Raw genomic sequence first — 22080 nt, forward strand, 5'->3', positions numbered from 1 at the left:
GTGTCGGAAGTTCCATGCGGCTTTTCGCGGATGATGCTGTAGTAAACAGAGAAGTTGCAGCATTAGAAAATTGCAGCGAAATGCAGGAAGATCTGCAGCGGGTAGGCACTTGGTGCAGGGAGTGGCAACTGACCCTTAACATAGACAAATGTAATATATTGCGAATACAAAGAAAGAAGGATCCTTTATTGTATGATTATATGATAGCGGAAAAAACACTGGTAGCAGTTACTTCTGTAAAATATCTGGGAGTATGCGTGCGGAACGATTTGAAGTGGAATGATCATATAAAATTAATTGTTGATAAGGCGGGTACGAGGTTGAGATTCATTGGGATAGTCCTTAGAAAATGTAGTCCATCAACAAAGGAGGTGGCTTACAAAACACACGTTCGACTTATACTTGGGCATTGCTCATCAGTGTGGGATCCGTACCAGGTCGGGTTGACGGAGGAGATAGAGAAGATCCAAAGAAGAGCGGCGCGTTTCGTCACAGGGTTATTTGGTAACCGTGATAGCGTTACGGAGATGTTTAGCAAACTCAAGTGGCGGACTCTCCAAGAGAGGCGCTCTGCATCGCGGTGTAGGTTGCTGTCCAGGTATCGAGAGGGTGCGTTTCTGGATGAGGTATCGAATATATTGCTTCCCCCTACTTATACCTCCCGAGGAGATCACGAATGTAAAATTAGAGAGATTAGAGCGCGCACGGAGGCTTTCCGGCAGTCGTTCTTCCCGCGAACCATACGCGACTGGAACATGAAAGGGAGGTAATGACAGTGGCACTTAAAGTGCCCTCTGCCAGACACCGTTGGGTGGCTTGCGGAGTATAAATGTAGATGTAGATGTAGCCTCCTATTTTCTGTTAAATTTAAAGCTCAGTGATTTAAAAGATAGAAAGAGGGGGCCCAGTAACTGCGACACTTGTTAGGTGGTGTAATAAGTGTGAGCAGCCATAGAGAATTTACGAGAAGAAGCTGCGACTCACACGGTGTTACCTGTTGTTACATCTTGAGAGCCGGAGGGGTGACGCACTGCATTTGACTACAGAGGGGCGCCGTGAGGGGCAGCCACGCCGTTGATGAGACCTCCGACAGGGCATGAAACAGTTGACGGGAGAGGGTGTATTCAGCTGCCTGTTGGACGTCTTCAGCGAGCATGGACATCGATCCACATCAGCTGACAGCAGCAGGTGCCGTTCAGCTCTCGGAATTTCGCCTAGTTGTTGCGTATGCACCGCAGCGCTATTATCAGGGCAATGTGCGCGAAGAGTGAGTTTGCGACACATCACGGTGATCGTGTGCCCATACAGATTCCGTTTTCTTGTGCTTTTATCTGTCCAATTAAAAGATGTACTCAGGAATGCAAGAAATAATTTTTTGTGGTATTTTTTTCTTTTCCAAAAATTGAAATTTTCAGTTTTTGTCTTGTTATTTGTGTCATTTATGTTTCTTTGGTTTTTTAAAAACGTTAGGATAAGCAATATTCAATTAAGGGCAAAGGAAGAATTTCTGTGACACACTTGAATAAAATTGTTACAGTATATTGATTTCTATTCTTGCTGTCACACAGAACACCTTTTTTAGTGATATACTTAGCTGATGTGAACTATTTCATTAAAGTAAATGATAAAATTTTGTATGCAGAATTTTGTGCAGTGTGCTTCTATTTATATTTCTTGCATTTGGACTTTTACATTTTATAAGTATTGAAATGGACTGAAATGAACTATAATTGTAATACTCTGTTTCATCTTTCCCTCTCTAAATAAATCTACACATTGCAGAATTAGATATATCTTTGCAAATGGTGTAAATAATAGGGATGGATGGATGTGGTAAGTGTCAAGTAAGAGAGGTGTTTAATAAGTAGCGCAACTCATTTTCTTCCTCGGCCATTTTAGGTAGAAAACATGCGGATTCTGTTGTGTGGCATCATGAAATTCCCACTGCAGTCCCTAAGGTTACATGAGGTTCCGAAAGGTGGAGGCGCTAAACATAATCTTCAAAATGGCGTCTGTAATGGAGGTTCGTCCCAAGCAGAGAGCTGTCATTGAGTTACTGTTGGCTGGAAACCAGGGCGTCGCTGATGTTCATGGGCGTCTGCAGAATGTCTACGGAGAACAGGCAGTGAAAAAAAGCATGCTGAGTGGTTGAACGAGGCGTCTGCCATCATTGCTTATGTAAAGTACACCAGTGGCAAGAAACAGACAATACCCTCACTGCGCGATAGCGATGGAAATGTTACCGATGATGGTGCCACTAAAGTGGAGTTACTAAATACAGATTTCCGTTATTCCTTCAAGAAAGAAGATGAAGTACATATTGCAGATTTCGAAACCAGAACAGCTGTTAGCATGAGTGACATAAAAGTAGATATCTGTGGTGTTGCGAAACAACTCAAATCACTTAAGAAAGGCAAGTCTTCCGGTCCAGATGGTATACCAGTCAGGTTCCTTTCAGAGTATGCAGACACAATAGTGCCTTTCTTAGCAATCATATTTAACTGTTCACTTGACGAAAGGTCTGTTCCTAAAGACTGCAAAGTTTCACAGGTCACACCAGTATTCAAGAAAGGAAGTAGGAGTAACGCACTGAATTACAGACCCAGGTTTGAATGTACCGTGCACTATTCAGTGTCCCCTCGACGATCACCAGTGGTGTACGGCCAGTGTAGGAGATCGCTCCCCACACCATGATGCCGGGTGTTGGCCCTGTGTGCCTCGGTCGTATGCAGTCCTGATTGTGGCGCTCACCTGCACGGCGCCAAACACGCATACGACCATCATTGGCACCAAGGCAGAAGCGACTCTCATCGCTGAAGACGACACGTCTCCATTCGTCCCTCCATTCACGCCTGTCGCGACACCACTGGAGGCGGGCTGCACGATGTTGGGGCGTGAGCGGAAGACGGCCTAACGGTGTGCGGGACCGTAGCCCAGCTTCATGGAGACGGTTGCGAATGGTCCTCGCCGATACCCCAGGAGCAACAGTGTCCCTAATTTGCTGGGAAGTGGCGGTGCGGTCCCCTACGGCACTGCGTAGGATCCTACGGTCTTGGCGTGCATCCGTGCGTCGCTGCGGTCCGGTCCCAGGTCGACGGGCACGTGCACCTTCCGCCGACCACTGGCGACAACATCGATGTACTGTGGAGACCTCACGCCCCACGTGTTGAGCAATTCGGCGGTACGTCCACCCGGCCTCCCGCATGCCCACTATACGCCCTCGCTCAAAGTCCGTCAACTGCACATACGGTTCACGTCCACGCTGTCGCGGCATGCTACCAGTGTTAAAGACTGCGATGGAGCTCCGTATGCCACGGCAAACTGGCTGACACTGACGGCGGCGGTGCACAAATGCTGCGCAGCTAGCGCCATTCGACGGCCAACACCGCGGTTCCTGGTGTGTCCGCTGTGCCGTGCGTGTGATCATTGCTTGTACAGCCCTCTCGCAGTGTCCGGAGCAAGTATGGTGGGTCTGACACACCGGTGTCAATGTGTTCTTTTTTCCATTTCCAGGAGTGTAGTTACTTCTCTCAAGGCTCTTGTAGAGAATATTGCTATCTGTTAACATATGACACTGACTCACGTCGATATGGTGAGCTAAGCGTATCCCTTGACTGGTGTCGTGCCTGTCTTTCAGGAGATAGCTACCTCGCAGTTTAAGGTAACAGATATGTGCGTATGAGGTGTGGGCACTAGTCCCGGTACATCGTACGAGCACGTGAACAAGATGGTGAAAGCCAAGATGTGAGCTATTCGCCTTGGACATAAAATATGGTGGCAACGAAGGGCTGTGAAGGGAATTAAACGAAAGAGACTAATAGTATTTTAAGAACGTAGTCATTCATAATTTTTAAAACATTGAAAATGACTTAGCTTGGCACAATAGATCTATTAAGACTACCAGTACGAGTATCTTGTTCCTTCATTCGTTGGAAGTTCTGATCCTGTTATTACATCTTTGAACTACTTTATAATTACTTATTTATTTAACAAGGCTCACTACAATGTAATATTACATACATAAGTGTGAACAGTGACCTAACACTACATCTGAATGTACGAGTACATCAAAACAAAACGGTAACATTACATAAACACTTACGAATTACAGGTAGGATCGATAAGGAAAGGGAATAGACGGTAACAGTAAAGAGGGGACAGGAACAAAAAGTTGCAAAATTTACAGCCACAACCATTACAATATTCATACAAAGAATCAAGACATGATGCAAAATGATTATTCTGTGTGACAATTTACAATCACAAAAGCAGGGAAGTACATAGAAAAGGACCAGAAATGAGGAGAGGAGTCTTTATTGCGTACGTTTTGAACACTGACTGAACATTAAAAGCGAAAGTGACTTTTACAGTACTCAGATACTCTGTAGCCAATTATAATTAACACAGGACAACATTCAAAACAAAAAGCAAGTACAGTACAGTGCATGAATTGGGTAACAAAAAGTTGTGAAATCCCAAAGGGCAGTAAGACACACTTAAACAAAGCCTCGTAGTAAGGAATAAATAATGCAGATAAATGAACCTACACAGGCTTAGTATCGACAAGACATTGGGTAAGTGTTATAAAATTTCTAACTACGGGAAAACATAAATACTCCATTATAAAAGGCGGTGGGAAGTATTATATGGTCAGTACAGACGCAGTAGCAAAAAAATGAATCTATCCAGATTCCTCAGAGACTCAGAACGTGGTCATTTGGATGCCACCTGCATAACAAATCAATTGGCGACGTTTCAACTCTTCCAAAGCTGCCTGCACCGAGTAATGGTTGCGTGATTTTCAAGTGGAAAGGAGTAGGAAAAACAACAGCTAAAGCAAGACCTTATGTATTGAGGGACAGGGACCATCGAGCGCCGCGGAGTCTGATTGTAAAAATCGCATGAAACCAGAGGAAGGAATGGCTCGTGCGTTCTAACGTGTTACCAGTTCAGCCTACACAGTGACTGCGCGTTGGCAGCTACAGCGAGTGTGGTATAGTGGTCGAGAAGCTCTTCGTGACCACATCTTCTGTCGTCAATACTAAGCGACGCTTAAAGTAGTACAAAGAGCGACACCACTGGTTAGTGGATGACTGGAAACGATTGATTTGCAGTGAAGAATCGTGGTATAGAGTGTGGCAATCCGACGGAAGGATTGAGTTGGGCAAATGCCTGCAGAACATTATCTACCAACGTTGAAGCACAGTCGAGAAACTGTACAATATTGCTGTGTTTTTCGTGGTTAAGGTGCGTTTTCCTTATTGCATTTAAGAAAACGCTAAATGGGAAAGGATATGAACACAATTTACAGCGCTTTTTGGTGCATACACTACAGGAACAGTTCGAATATGATTACAATAGAAAACGATGACTGTATCAGCATGACATTGCACGTTGTAAAGGAGTATCTGTGAGGCAACAGTTTGTGCAACCCTAATGGCATTCCTGAAATGGACTAATCTGCCTAGAGACCAGACGTGAACCCAATGGAACACCTTTGGGATGTGTTAGGACGTCGAATGTGGTCCAGACCCCAGCGTCCAGCATCACAATCTTTCCTTGTTTCGGCTCTTGATAAACAGAATGCTTGGCAGAATTCACACCATCATGAGGACGAAACGTAGACGTTCCCCACATTCATAACCACAAATAAGTGTCTGTATATTTTTGATCCTATCGTGTAAGTTTGTACTCCGAAAAGAGTAGAAATGGGTACATAGTTTAATGGCCAGTATTAACTCCACCTTTCCCTTTTCTTATTTAGTGGCGAATCGGGCAAAAGAAAGACTGTCGATATCTTACTATACGATCTTGAATTTCTCTTAGAGTCTTGATCGTTACGCGAGCTTATGTATCGTAGGATGCCAGAATTTTCTCAGTACATTCTTCGAAATTTTCAACGTATTCCTTTTAAAGTCGTAGTGCCATCTCTCTCGTGCATGTTATTAAGCTGCCTTTTGAATTTACCGTTAAATCTAAGTCGAGCGTCTGCGTATCCCATGGTTAAATTTATTTCACAGCACCTTAGAGAGCACAACTTGCTTTTCCTGGACCCATATTAAATTCATTTATCCACACAGTTCTAAAGGAAAACTTCTTTTAAACAATGCAGGATTGTGGACACAAGTCAATATAAAATAATATTTCCAGCTCCAACCAACCAATATACACACATAAAAGATTTTGTATCACCCAGTTTCGCAGACCTCCTGAAGATACACGTTGACTGTGGATATTGTATCACAGACGCAGTCCGTTTCGCTGTTCAGAGATGTCACTAAACCCGCCCAAACACGTAAACAATCATGCATGAGCAGCGCCTATTAGACAGAGGGAGGTACAGGGCTCGTGTTGTTTATAGTTCGACCATGCCTAGACGGTCAATATCGCGGTACGATCGCGTCCGCATTGTTACTTTGTGCCAGGAAGGGCTCTCAACAAGGGAAGTGTCCAGGCGTCTCGGAGTGAACAAGGACGATGTGGTTCGGACATGGAGGAAATACAGAGAGACGGGAATTGTTGGTGACATGCCTCGCTCAGGCCGCCCAGGGGCTACCACTGCAGTGAATGGCCACTACCTACGGGTTATGGCATAGAGGAACCCTGACAGCAACGCCTCCATGTTGAATAATGCTTTCCGTGCAGTCACAGGACGTCGTGCCACGACTCAAACTGTGCGCAACGGGCTGCATGGTGCACAACTTCACTCCAGTCGTCCATGGCGAGGTCCATCTTTGCAACCACGACACCATGCAGTGCGGTACAAATCGGCCCCATAACATGCCGAATGGACCGTCCAGGACTGGCATCACGTTCTATTCACCTATTAGTGTCGGATATGCTGTCAATGAGACAATCGTCGGAGACGTGTTTGTAGGCAACGCAGTCAGGCTGAACGCCTTAGACACACTGTCCGGCGAGTGCAGTATGTTGGAGGTTCCTTGATGTTTTGGGATGGCATGATGTGGAGCCCACGTACGCCGCTGATGGTCGTGGAAGGGACCGTAACGGCTGTACGATACGTGAATACTATCCCCCGACCGATAGTGCAACCATATCGGTAGCATATTGCCGACGCATTCGTCTTCATGGGCGATAATCCGCACCCCCATCGCGCACATTTTGTGAATGACTTCCTTCAGGATAACGACATCGATCTACTAAAGTGGCGAGCATGTTGTCCTGACATGAGCCCTATCGAATATGCCTGGGATAGATTGAAGGGGACTGTTTGTGGACGACGTGAATCATCAACCGCCCTGTGGGATTTACGCCGAATAGCCGTTGAGGAGTGGGACAGTCTGGACCAACAGTGCCTTGATGAACTTGTTAACAGTATGCCACGACGAATATAGGCATGCATCTATGCAACAGGACGTGCTGCTGGGTATTAGAGGTACCGGTGTATGCAGCAATCTGGACCACCACCTCTGAAAGTCTCGCTGTACGGTGGTACATGATACAATGTGTGGTTTTCATGAGCAATAAAAAGGGCGGAAACGGTGTTTATGTTGATCTATATTCCAATTTTCTGTACGGGTTCCGGAACTCTCGGAACCGAGGTGACGCCAAGCTTTTTGTGATGTGCGTAGAAATCACTAGATGTTCCCAGTGGTTGATACGCTATTGGATAGTTAAATATTATATGATACTACTGCGTGTTCAGGCACTTTACATCATGTTTCTTTACATTATCAGGTCCCAGAGGCTGACCAGCTACAAATCTCTCTGCATTTCGCAGTAGGTGTCTTATCGTGTCCTCTTCCTGTTTGCAGCTGCGTCTATTTCAAGCAACCTCACAGCGCTACAGAGCTTTATCTGCCAGTTATTTCATATACTGACTAAACCGGAACTTCATGAACAAACTTTTGGAAGCTGTTTACGGACTTTTTTGAGTGTTTTGATACACTCGGAGGTGACCGAAGCCATGGGATTTCGACATGCACAAATATAGCTGGCGGTAGTATCGCGTACACAAGTTATAAAAGAGGAGCGTATTGGCGGAGCAGCAGTTTGTACTCAGGTGATCCATGTGAATAGGTTTCTGACATAATTATGGCACAGATGGAATGTTAGTTGGAGCTAAACGCATTGGACATTCCATCTCTGAAATCGATAGGGAGTTCAATGGGCAGAGACCCACAGTGTCAAGAGCGTGCCGAGAGCATCAAATTTCAGGAGTTACCTCTGACCACGGACAGCGCAGTGTCCGACGGCATTCACTTAACGGCCGAGAGCAGCGGTGTTGGCGTGGATTTGTCAGTGCTAACAGAGAAGCAAACCCGCGTGAAATAATTGCAGAAATTTCCTTTAGGACAGTGCGGCGAAATATGGCGTTAATGAGCTATGGCATCTGACGTCCGACGGGGGTGCTTATACTAAAAGCTCGACATCACTTGGAATGCCTCTCCTGGGTTCGTGACCATGTCGGTTGGACCCTTGACGACTGGAAAACCGTGGCCTGGTCAGATGAGTCTCGATTTCAGTTGGTAAGAGATGATGGTAGGATTAGAGGTTGGCGCAGACTCCGCGAAGCCGTCGACCCAAGTTAACAACAGGGCACTGTACAAGGTGATTGTGACTCCACAGTGGCGTGGGCTGTGGTTTCATGGAAAGGACTGGGGTCTCCGGTCCAAGTGAATCGATCATTGAGTAGAAATGGTTATGATCGGCTGGTTGGAGAGCAATGGCAGCTGTTCGTAGACTTCATGTTCCAAAAGAACGATGAAAGTTTTGTGGATGACAACGTGCCATGTCACCGGGCCACAATTGTTCGCGACTAGTATGCAGAACATTCTGGACAATTTGAGCGAGTGATTTGGCCACCCATCGAAAGTTTTTGGGGCATAATAGAGAGTTGAGTTCGTGTCGAAAGCCTAGTTGAGATAGAGTGAGGAGGAGAAGTAACACCTAGTTAAAAAACCATGGTTCACGACGATCCGGGTAACAATACCTCGCAAGAGCCTCTTCTCAGGATTACGACGAATATCTCTACGACAGCGACGGGGAAAGAGAAGGGCACTGATAGAGCAAAGCTGGCAGAAGAGGCAACGCTATGTTGTCTAGGAAGGCGACTAAATACACTTTTTATGAGACTCTGAAGCTATGCAGAAAGCAACTCTTTTGGAATAGGGAACTTCGAACAAGAATCGAGCAGGCCGTGAGGCTTCAAGGTGGCAGCTCCAGCCTGGTAACATATACAGAGAACGTCTGTGATAGAGACATATGCAGTCAGAATCTTGTAAATTTCAAAGCCGACGTACAAGCCAAGGAAAAGATCAAGGGACTATGCATTTCACCAAAAGAAAAATAAAATAGGTACAGGGAATGACGGGGCAAACAAAAAGGAACAGAACTTATCTCGAATTAAAGTGTAAGAAACTCTATACTGTCACGATAAGTGAAATAAAAAAGAAATTAAAGGTTACAAAAGAACTTCAATATTGTGTGATGACACGTAGTGGGGTTGCAGAGTACAGGATGGATGCCGGTGGAGTTGCGACAACGATCGAGAATTCAAGGAAATGAAAAGTATAATGTTACGTAAAATCCGTCTTGATTGCAAATTTTTTATTCATATAAATTTGCAATCAAGACAGATTTTAAGTAACATTATAAAATCACTGGTTGCAGTTATCCCATAAGACATTATGTCTGTTTCTGCAAAGAAATGAAAAGTAGTAAGGGACTCCTGTGTCTTTGAAATAACTGTAGCGGTACTTTTAAAAATAGATATGTGGTAATGTCTGTTATTGGTGTTTATGCTCCAGGATAATGAAAAGTAGATGACACGCGAAACACGCATTTTGCCTATACCATGAAGTGCAGCAGACAGCAATATTTCTTTGTATCTGTAGCGTCTTTCACACATCTATACAACGGTGCGAATGTGGACGATAAGCAATGTTTGTCCTCTTTAAACAGAACGTAGGTAAAAGGTCGGGTATTTGCCGCTGAAAACGCTAACGTCGAATTTGCTCTCTGCTCTGAAGTCATCATTCAGTACTGCACAGTTCTGTCTCAGGCTTGGTTTCCGCGCAGTTTTAACTGTACGTTAACACTGGTACATAGCAGTACTATGGATATGTGTACTGAAGAAGAGTCGGCCAATATGTATCTTGTGTGTGAGTTCACTGAACGCGAATGGAAAAGCGGCATTATGACGCTATGCTGATCTTTTCCCGCTGCGACAAAAACCGCAAGTCAGGATTGGTGCGTTACTCTGTTTATAGTTTTGTACGTTCTGGTGGTTACATTCTAGAAGAACATTTTTAAGTGTGTTGAAGGTATTTGCACAGAAACAAAGGTAGATGGGTTAGCAAACCGAGTAAATCGTAATCCATATTAGGAAACGGCTAACCCCATTCATGGTTCACGGTTCATGATGTACATTATATATTGCACTCTGCTTATCTAATTGCTTCCATGAGCAACAAAATTTTTATTTTGAAAATTTCAAGCAACAGTAGAGTGAATTTAAAAATTTGAAGTGTGTCATAACTCACAATACCCTCTATAATCTCTTGTCAATTGTTTAACAGAGAAGGACAAGAATTACAGTTAGGGACTGTGTATATGTCTGAAGGTGGCAGCGTAACACGACTCGCAGATACCCAGAATATATTCATTCAAGCACTTTGTGGCTTGCAACTTTCACACATAATTTGAAACTCTTACGAAACCTTCTCTTACTGACATCCACCACAGACTGATGAAATGGAAAAAAAACGTTTATCCCTTATTACATTTTCGCTGTTCATGCAGCAAAATTTCACCTGAGGCATGACATTTTAATATACTGATGTCTAATTCCATTGGGAACCGTGTGCACCAAGACAACAGGTTTTGGATAAATGGCAGCATCGGTCATAAAGATTGAAATCATTTATTTTACAGATCGACTTTGGTCTCTGTGCAACTATCGTTAGTGCAAACTATTTGAACCTTGTTAGTCCATATCATAACACTGTAGTTGATTGTATGTTGGATCGGCAACTGCTGAGGTCACAAGATTGGCTCTTCTGTACTTGAAAATTTTTGTATGTAGTAAAAGTGAAGATATGTGTTGGAACGAAACATCACACTACATGTTACACCTCATGGAAAATATTGTGTTATTATGATACTGGCCTACAAAGTTCGAATAATTTGCACTGAAGACAGTACCACAGTGACCGAAATCCATCTGTAAAACGGTGCCACTGTAGCGTATCAAGTCAGAGCAGCAACCAAAACGAAGGGCGCATCCCATTCACAAAGTGGACTGCCTTGCAGTCATGACTAAATTCTGCAGTTGAAGGGCAACAGCTGGCCGTAGCGGCCGAGAGGTGTTAGGCGCTTCAGTCAGGAAACGCGCGACCGCTGCGGTCTCAGGTTTTAATCCTGCCTCGGGCATGGATGTTTGTGATGTCTTTAGGATAGTTAGGTTTAGGGGACTAATGACCACAGCTGTTAAGTCCCACAGTGCTCAGAGCCATTTGAACCATTTGAAGGGCACCACCGCGATAACAGTTCATACTGAATTGATGTAAGATTTCTGCAACAACTCAGTACCTCACCGGTGACAAAGACTGTTACACAATTGTGAAACCAGTGTAAACGGCAAATAACTAAGTCCATACTGTCTCTTTCCGAAGAAACTAGGATCGCAAGAGAAGGCCGTAGCCCTCGATGACTGTTGTATCACTACTGAGGCGATAGCGGAAAAACTAAAAGTTGCGGATCAGTATTCAGCATCTTGTACGACACTGTGAACATGGCAGAGGTCGACGTTGACGGGTTCTGCTACTGTTCACACCCCTTGAAAGAGCATACCGAACATAAGCAGAAGCATAATAGTTTCCACTGTCAGTCCAGTTAATATTATTTCTTTAGAAGAAGAAACAGATGCCAATATACACTCCTGGAAATGGAAAAAAGAACACATTGACACCGGTGTGTCAGACCCACCATACTTGCTCCGGACACTGCGAGAGGGCTGTACAAGCAATGATCACACGCACGGCACAGCGGACACACCAGGAACCGCGGTGTTGGCCGTCGAATGGCGCTAGCTGCGCAGCATTTGTGCACCGCCGCCGTCAGTGTCAGCCAGTTTGCCGTGGCATACGGAGCTCCATCGCAGTCTTTAACACTGGTAGCATTCCGCGACAGCGTGGACGTGAACCGTATGTGCAGTTGACGGACTTTGAGCGAGGGCGTATAGTGGGCATGCGGGAGGCCGGGTGGACGTACCGCCTAATTGCTCAACACGTGGGGCGTGAGGTCTCCACAGTACATCGATATTGTCGCCAGTGGTCGGCGGAAGGTGCACGTGCCCGTCGACCTGGGACCGGACCGCAGCGACGCACGGATGCACGCCAAGACCGTAGGATCCTACGCAGTGCCGTAGGGGACCGCACCGCCACTTCCCAGCAAATTAGGGACACTGCTGCTCCTGGGGTATCGGCGAGGACCATTCGCAACCGTCTCCATGAAGCTGGGCTACGGTCCCGCACACCGTTAGGCCGTCTTCCGCTCACGCCCCAACATCGTGCAGCCCGCCTCCAGTGGTGTCGCGACAGGCGTGAATGGAGGGACGAATGGAGACGTGTCATCTTCAGCGATGAGAGTCGCTTCTGCCTTGGTGCCAATGATGGTCGTATGCGTGTTTGGCGCCGTGCAGGTGAGCGCCACAATCAGGACTGCATACGACCGTGGCACACAGGGCCAACACCCGGCATCATGGTGTGGGAAGCGATCTCCTACACTGGCCGTACACCACTGGTGATCGTCGAGGGGACACTGAATAGTGCACGGTACATCCAAACCGTCATCGAACCCATCGTTCTACCATTCCTAGACCGGCAAGGGAACTTGCTGTTCCAACAGGACAATGCACGTCCGCATGTATCCCGTGCCACCCAACGTGCTCTAGAAGGTGTAAGTCAACTACCCTGGCCAGCAAGATCTCCGGATCTGTCCCCCATTGAGCATGTTTGGGACTGGATGAAGCGTCGTCTCACGCGGTCTGCACGTCCAGCACGAACGCTGGTCCAACTGAGGGGCCAGGTGGAAATGGCATGGCAAGCCGTTCCACAGGACTACATCCAGCATCTCTACGATCGTCTCCATGGGAGAATAGCAGCCTGCATTGCTGCGAAAGGTGGATATACACTGTACTAGTGCCGACATTGTGCATGCTCTGTTGCCTGTGTCTATGTGCCTGTAGTTCTGTCAGTGTGATCATGTGATGTATCTGACCCCAGGAATGTGTCAATAAAGTTTCCCCTTCCTGGGACAATGAATTCACGGTGTTCTTATTTCAATTTCCAGGAGTGTAGAAGAGATAGGGGGTCCAGTATCAAAATCGGGATTTAAAAGAGCTTTGGAAGACTTAAGATCAAGTAACTTAGACGGGAGAGATAGCATTCCATCAGAATATCTAAAAACATCGGTGGAAGCGGCACTGGACGAATATTCATGCTGGTGTGTACAAGGTATGAGTCTGGCCACATACATTCGGTCCTCCGGGAAAACATCACCCTCACATTCCGAGGACAGCAAGAGCTCAGAAGTGCGAGAATTATCGCACAATCATATTAACAACTAATACGTCCAATTGCTGATGAGAATAACATACTGAAGAATGGAAAAGAAATTTTAGGATATGTTATATGACAATCAGTTTGGCTTTAGGACAGGCAAAGGCACCAGTGATGCAGTTGTGAATATGCAGTTGATAAAGAAAGCACGACTAAAGAAAAATCAATACACGTTCTTAGGATTTTTCGACACGAAAAAACCGTTCGACAATGTAAAATGGTGGAAAATGTTCGAAATTATGAGAAAAATAGGGGTAAGGTATAGGGGAAGACGGGTAATATACAATATGTACTAGAGTCAAGAGGGAACAATGAGAGTGGAACACCAAGAACAATGTGCTCGGATTAAAAAGGGTTCAATACAAGAATGTGGTATTTCGCCCCTACTGTTCAACCTACACCGGTGAAGCAAAGGCGGAATTAAAGAAAGGTTTAAGAGTGGAAAAAATTCGAGGTGAAACGATATCAGTGAGAATATTCGCTGATTACTTTGTTATACTCAGTGAAAGAGAAGAAGAATTGCGGGATCTGATGAATGGAATCAACAATCTAATGACTACAGAATTTGGACTGAAGGTAAATCGCAGAAGACGAAATTCATGAGAAGTAGAAAAATGAGAACACCGTGGAATCTAGCATCTCGATTGATGATATGGAGCTAATGATTTTTGCTGCTTAGGCAGCAAAACAACCCATGCCAGACGGAGGAAGGTCATCAAAATTAGACTAGCAGTGGCCAAAAGGTCTTTCCTGTCCAAGAGAAATGTGCTTGTATCAAGCATAGATCCTCATTTCAGGAATAAAATTTATGACAATGTAAGTTTGGGGCACAGAATTGTATGGTTGTGAAACATGGACTGTGGAAAAACCAGAAAAGAATAGAATCGAATCATTTGGTATGTGGAGCTATAGACGAATGTTGAAATTTAGGTGGAATGATTGGGCTACGAATGAGGAGGTTCTCCACAGAATCGTCGAGGAAAGGAATACATGGAAAACACTGACAAAATGAAGGGAAAGGATGATAGGACGTGTATTAAGACACCGGAGGATAACGTCCTTGGTACTAGCGGGAGCTGCAGAGGCTACAAACTGTACAGAAAGACAGAGCGTGGAATACAGTCAGCAAATAATTGTGGACGTAGGTCACAAGGACTACTCAGAGATGAAGAGGTTGGCACAGGAGAGAAATTCGTGGCGGACTGCATCAGAAAAGCCACGTGGCTGATGACTGAATGAAATGAAAGAAAGAAAGGCGCCTAATCACCACAGAGGAGTGGTGGCTGTACGTCCGTCACATCGAGACAAAGGAGCAAAACAAGCAATCGAAATACGTGGAATAATCACCATAGAAAAAGTCGAAGAATTGGTCGTCTTAGGCTGTGTAACGGTGAGGGCCTTTTCTTTTTGGGTGGTCGTGGAGTACGGCCTGCATATACTGTGAAACCTCCCGTTAGAAAAATTTATGAATGATTGTGCTGCTAAACCCCTTACATTATTTGATTTTCAAATAGCTGAGCAGAACTGAACGTACTCAGACATTTCGCTCTTTACTTATTCTGATCAACACTAAACTGACACACAATATTTTTAGCGCAACGCAATCTGACTTTCAATAATATCTACAAAAGAATGGCCCTGACTAACAATAACCTATACCTTTCATGAATCACTTACCTCCCAAAAATCTTTGTTACTCGAACCACTGCAATACAGCTAGCGCCAATACCGCCAGATAAATAAAAGATTCTAACTGCTGAAGGCACTAACTACTGATAGGCATAGTTAGCAAATGAAAGATTTTGATAGAGAACAAACAATGTATTTACCTTGATAATATTCAAAAATCATCATATATATATATATATATATATATATATATATATATATATATATATATATATATATATATATATGAGTTCATGACATCCAGTCTTACAAATTTACTCTCTCTGATGGACACACATCCAGATCATGTGGCGGAACTAACATCAGACATTAATGCTGGACAGAGTACAAACGTGTGTGCACCGAACACTCGTAAGGTGGGCATCCACTGCTGACGATCCTTGGAAGTATCAATGGTAACACCACGACATCGGCAACCACTACGGAAATGGGCAAGAGGCAATTGGCAATGGACGGTGGCACATTGGCAGAGCGTTGCATACACTGATAAATCTCGAAACCTCCATTATCATGGCGATGGGAGGGAATAATAAAAATGAACTATCAAGAACGAAGTGCTTCGATTTAAAAGGGTGTAAGACAGGGATGTAGTCTTTCGCCCCTACTGATCAATCTGTACATCGAAGAAGTAATGACCGAAGTAAAAGTAAGGTGAAAAGATATCAATGATGAGATTCACTAATGTCATTGCTATCCTCAGGGAAAGTGCTGAAGAATTATGGGATATGAGACCTGAGTTTCTCCTGGCGTATACAACTTTCAAATAACTTCCGGGAATTCAGCCAGGTAACACTTTCAGCGACCGCCGATATTTCGGCGGGAGAACACCCCGCCATTTTCAAGGCAAGTTTGCCTTGAAAATGGCGGGGTGTTCTCCCGCCGAAATATCGGCGGTCGCTGAAAGTGTTACCTGGCTGAATTCCCGGAAGTTATTTGAAAATTATGGGATATGCTTGTTGGAATGAACCGTCTAATGAGTACAGAATGTGGACTGAAAGTCGAAGACGCATAAAGTAATGAATAGTAACAGATATGAGAACAGCGAGGAAGCTAACAGCAGGATTTGAGATCACGAACTAGACGAACTTGAAGAATTCTGTTACTTAGACAGCAAAATAACCAATGACGGACAAAGCAAGGAGGATATAAAAAGCAGGCTGTCACTGGGAAAAAGGGCTTTCCTGAGCAAGAGAAGTCTGCTAGTATCGTACATAGACCTAACGTTAAGGAAATTTCTGAGAATGTACGTTTGCAGCACAGCATTGTACGGAAGTGTGAGCAAACCCGATCAGAAGAGAATCGAAGTATTTGAGATGTGGTGCAGCAGACAAATGTTGAAAATCAGATTCGCTGACAAGGTAAGCAATAAAGAGGTCCTCGGCAGAATCGGGAAGGAAAAGAATATATGGGAAACACGGAAAAGAAGAAGGTACACGTTGGTCGGACACATCACGGCAGTTGAGGGAACAATAGAGGTAAAAACTGTAAAGAAAGATATACATACCAAAGATCTCGCGTTACTCCGCTCAGTCCCGATACAGGAAGTAGCTAAGAACATCAAATTAGTGCCAGAAACGTATGCTTAAATATAAACGCCGATGATAACCAGGCCTGCAGGATACGCTGTTGTATTTAACCACGAATGGCACCTCTGCAGGGCCCCCAGTGCGTTTCTACTGTCTGTCGTGATCAGGACAGCATTCTGGGCAATAATGAATGCGTTACTCCGAAGCTAAGTGAATTCGAAAGTGGGCAAGGTAGCCTAACTGGTTAGTGTTTGAGGCCCACCGTATTAAAAACTTAAACCTCATACAGGGAAAGCGGATAAACATCATGCACTAAGTCACAACGCGGACGAAAGTGTGTGTTGAGTGATCGTCACATATAGTCACTTATGAGGATTGTGTCAGAAAATAAGGGGACAACAGCTGCAGAAGTCACAGTCGCGGAACCTGTCAGCGCCAAAGCGACACGAAGGGAGCTCCATAAGCTGTCAATTGCAGGGCTGGCTGGAATTCCAAGACCACACATCAGTGATGCAAATGCCTGTGACAGGCGAACGTAGTGTCTTATCCGTAAAACCTAGACTATGGGGCAATGGAAAAAGTCATTTGCTGGAATGAGTCTTGCACACTGTTTCCTAATCCTGGCGAAATCTACGTCCAAAACGTGAATCATGGCGGGGGTTCGGAGATAATTTATGCAGCCCTACCTCGGTACGCCATGAGGGTTCAAATGGCTCTGAGCACTATGGGACTTAACATCGGAGGTCATCAGTCCCCTAGAACTACTCAAACGTAACTAACCTAAGGACATCACACACATCGATGCCCGAGGCAGGATTCAAACCTGAGACCGTAGCAGACGCGCGGTTCCGGACTGAAGCGCCTAGAACCGCTCGGCCTCCGCGGCCGGCACACCGCATTGTAAAACGTTTCTACCCCAATGGTGACGCCATGTTCCAAGTCGAAAGGGCCCCTAGTCATACTGCTCGCATCGTCCACTATTGGCTTTGTGAGCATGAGGAAGATTTGACGCATCTTGCCCGACCACCCCAGTTGTGGGATACCAATGTTGATGAACCTTTGTGGTCTACGTCGGAGAGAAGGGTACGTGATCGCTGTCCACCTCCATCTCTGTTACGTGAACTTTCCACTGCTTTGCACGAATAATGTTATAAAGTTACCCTTGCAGACCATTCAGTACCTACATTTATCCACTCCTGGACCACTGGATGCTGTATTAAATGCCAACGATTTTCCTACTCTGTATCGCTCAGGGTATTGTGTTTTTTTTTTTTTGTATCCATATTTGTGTCCACGAACAGTACTCTGTTGATATCTAGAAACCTACGGTAAACGGGGAAACGGCCAAATTCTACTCATAGTCAGTACAGTATGTAACGTGCACCACACCAAGTCCTGTAGTCTTCCTCTAATGAGCGTTTTTGGCCCTTTTTCCATTTCACATTTGCTTATTTATGTATTTACCGTTTCCCCATCTGTGCGACTCCCGAGCATATAAATGTTGGCAGCTTCTTGGTCCAAAAGCTCTGCCTGAGTTCAGTTCACTACAAAATCTTGATACCTCAAAAAGTTAATTTTCAGCGTAACTTGGGTAACGCCTCGATGCTGACGTTAATGTATTCAGCAGAAAACTTTCCCTCATAGTAGGACTATTTTTATTATTATTAATGCTCATATTGGCGGCCACACACTTTTTATTGTTGATAATCAATTCCCACTTTTCGTACACTGCAGATATCTTGTCCAAATCAATACGTAATTGGTCTTATCATTCTGAAGCCTTTACTGAGTAGTAAATGATAGTACCATCTGCAAACAACCTAAGATAGCTGCTTAATGAGCATTAAAAAGAAGCGTTTAAATTTTGGATGTACGACAAATCTAAAGACTGCCAGTACAATTATTACAATTAATAACAACGTGGAATATTCACGAAGAAAACGTAGGAAAGGCAAAGAAAAGACTGATTTATTGGCAAAATACTTAGAAGACACAAAAGATGTGAAGAGACTGCCTGCATCACCATTGTCTGTCCTCTTCTGAAGTACTGCTTCAAGGTATGGGATCCTTACCAGTGCAACCTACATCTCTGTTTACCGTATTTATATCTTGATCTCCCCTAGGTTTTTTACCCCCACACTTCCCTCAAATACTAAATTGGTGATATCTTGTTGTTTCAGAATGTGCCCGAACAGCCGCCTGTCCTGTTTTACCAGCCTACGATGTCCGACATCTGTAATGAGGGTGGCTGCCCAACCCCATGACGTCTAGACGTGAATTCATGTTGGTTTCACCACTTCTTGAAGACACTTCCCATAGCAGCGCACGAATACCCGACAGGTTATGCAGTTCCAGAAATGCTCGTGCCGAGCCTCCGGGCCGTCGCAATCTGGCCTCGGTCAAACTCTGATAGATAACGCACCTTCCACAAACTACTGACGTACCGCACACTCACTGACAGTACATGCACCGTGCGTGTGTCTGGCTGGCAGTCATTCCTCGTCTGGTGAGCTGCTATGGCCTGGACGGGTTTATATCGTTATGGTCATAACATTCTGGCTGGCTGCAGTTTCGTGACCAGCGCGATGAAGGATTGATATGAATGTATTCAGTTAAGTTAGAATTTTAGAACATGTTTCTTGCTCGCGTATCATGTCGTTTCTGGAAACCGAGAATCTATTACGTAGGAATCAACATGGATTCCGGAAGCAGCGATCGTGTGAGACCCAACTCGCATTATTTGTTCATGAGACCCAGTAAATATTAGATACAGGCTCCCAGGTAGATGCCGTTTTCCTTGACTCCCGAAAGGCGTTCGATACAGTTCCGCACTGTCGCCTGATAAACAAAGTGAGAACCTACGGAATATCAGACCAGCTGTGTGGCTGGATTGAAGAGTTTTTATCAAACGGAACACAGCATGTTGTTCTCAATGGAGAGACGTCTACAGACGTTGAAAGGTGGCTACACTGAGCCACAGCGCCAGAGATCGCGCTAGAGGGTATTGTTCAGCCGCCTCCACTGGCAGTGATTATTGAGAACTCGTAGTGGGCAGTGCTTTGGGAGAACTCGTGGTAGTCAGTGCTGAGATGTCGTAGTGAGGAGAGTTTGTTGAGATGAGCTAGTAGGCAGTGCTTGCTGAGATGTGATACTGAAAGGTTCTTGTTGAGATGTGATAGTAGCGAGTCAGTGTGGAGAGATTGTAATGTCTAGAGTGCTTTTCATCAATATAAATTAAGGTAACAAACTACTTTTCTTTTCCGTCTCATTATTTCAATGTCCTGAATAATGCGTCATTACAGGTTCAGTCAACAAAGCATCTGGCTTGTGTTCTTGTATTAGAGTGTAATTCTGGTTTTCTTGAGTAATTATGGTATTTCTATTTTCTTTAATTAATTCAGTATAAATGATATTTAAAATTTCTTGTGTTGTTGAAGAAGAACCGTGCCAGATGCGTACGTTGAGTCATACTTCCACACACAGAACAGTTACACTTGTGCTTTGGTCTCGTAGGTTTTATAGTTGCTGGGGACTTAATTAATTAATTGTGTTAATGAAAATTTCCATTTCATTCTTTGTTGTTCTTTGCAGTCAGATAGCGTAATAATACTAGTCAGGGCCAACCGTTACGAGACTTTGTAATCGGACATACAGCTACTGAATCAAAAAATTAAAATTATTTGCATTTTATTTTAATTAAGCCCCCATGCACGTGGCGACCGCTGCTTCGGATCGTCCCTTGGAATCTTCTGATTGTAAAAATAGTAGACAGTAGTATTGTTGTAGTAATTTGTAGTTTAGCAATTGTAGTCTATTTTGCATGTGTAGATTTGGTAATTGTCATTCTTCTAATGGTATTTTTTTTTGCAAAATTTCATTTCTGTTGTCTTGTCTACGGGTTTGACAATTAGTGCAATTATTTCAATTGTTCGATTAATCGTGTTTGAGGGAAACATTTCGTGTGAATGGTATTGTTGGAGATAAAGTGTCATTGTGTGTAATTTCATATAGTGACGAGTTTTGTATGTTTTGTAAATGATTACGCGGTCGATGAAAAAGGCAAAAATGATGGACAGTGAGAATGACGAAATTGTTGACATGGCGAACTCGCCAACACAGGACAACAGTATGATGAATAATGGAGTGGAAAACAATTTAATAAGTCGGGAAAATAGTCCGGAACCATTTCAAAATTTTTTTCAATCAGGAAATTCACAGAATACGAGATTAACGATAGAAGAGTCTGAAATAGTATCGAACACAGATAGCTTTACAGCTATGACGAAGGAAACTGGTTTTGCGGGAAATGTTAGGGGCGAAAGGAGTTTCGAATCAGTTACTATGGAGCAGTTGATGAGTGCTATATTAAAAATGGAAACACGGTTTGGATCTGAATTAAAAACACAGAGGGGAACAATGGAATCACTGGTATCACAAATAGGAACAATCAAAACAGAGATGGGAACTTCACGATCTGAATTAAAAACTGATATGGGAACAATGGAAACACGGTTTGGATCTGAATTAAAAACACAGATGGGAACAATGGAAACACGGTTAGACTCACGAATAGGGACATGTTTCAAAAACATGAAAGATGAATTAAAGAAAGAAATCAGAGAAGAAGTACAACCGATTTTGAATGCTCACAATAACAGATTAATTGCAGTAGAGATTAGACAAAGGGAACAGGATAGAGAACAGGAGGAAAGAGATCGCGTGATAGTACAAAAATTTTCAGAGTTAAATTTACAACGTGCACATGATAAGGAAGAAATATTTGAGAGAATCGAGGAATCCGTACCAAATGACAGAATAAATAATCTAACACAACAATATGAACAGTTAACTACCAAATGTGTCAATACTGAAACCCGAGTCGCGACACTTACGGAAGACGTAAGTAAACAGAAAGAAAAAATAGGTGACTTATCGGAAAGAGTTGAGGAGATTTCAGATAAATTGACAAGTCTTAGTTTAAATGGGGATAGAGATTCAGATGATACAGCTCCATTACCATTTGCAGAAACCGAAGAGTACCAGAATATAAGTAAGCATGTTGAAAATCAGGGAAAATTTAATGAACGCGTTAAAAGGGAAGTTGAGGCATTACGAAAGCAAGTCAAACAAATTGAAGGCGAAATCGTAGGAAAGGACAGCAAAAGAAATTTGGAATCACAGTTAGCGGAGGGGTTTGAAGAAAATAATTTGTTTCATTTACGGGATGCAACAAGGGAGCGCCAGGCGCGCGAACTTGACAATAATCAACATTGGGACTGGGA

The sequence above is a fragment of the Schistocerca nitens genome, chromosome 7 (genome assembly GCF_023898315.1).
Source record: "Schistocerca nitens isolate TAMUIC-IGC-003100 chromosome 7, iqSchNite1.1, whole genome shotgun sequence".
In the NCBI taxonomy this organism is placed as follows: domain Eukaryota; kingdom Metazoa; phylum Arthropoda; class Insecta; order Orthoptera; family Acrididae; genus Schistocerca; species Schistocerca nitens.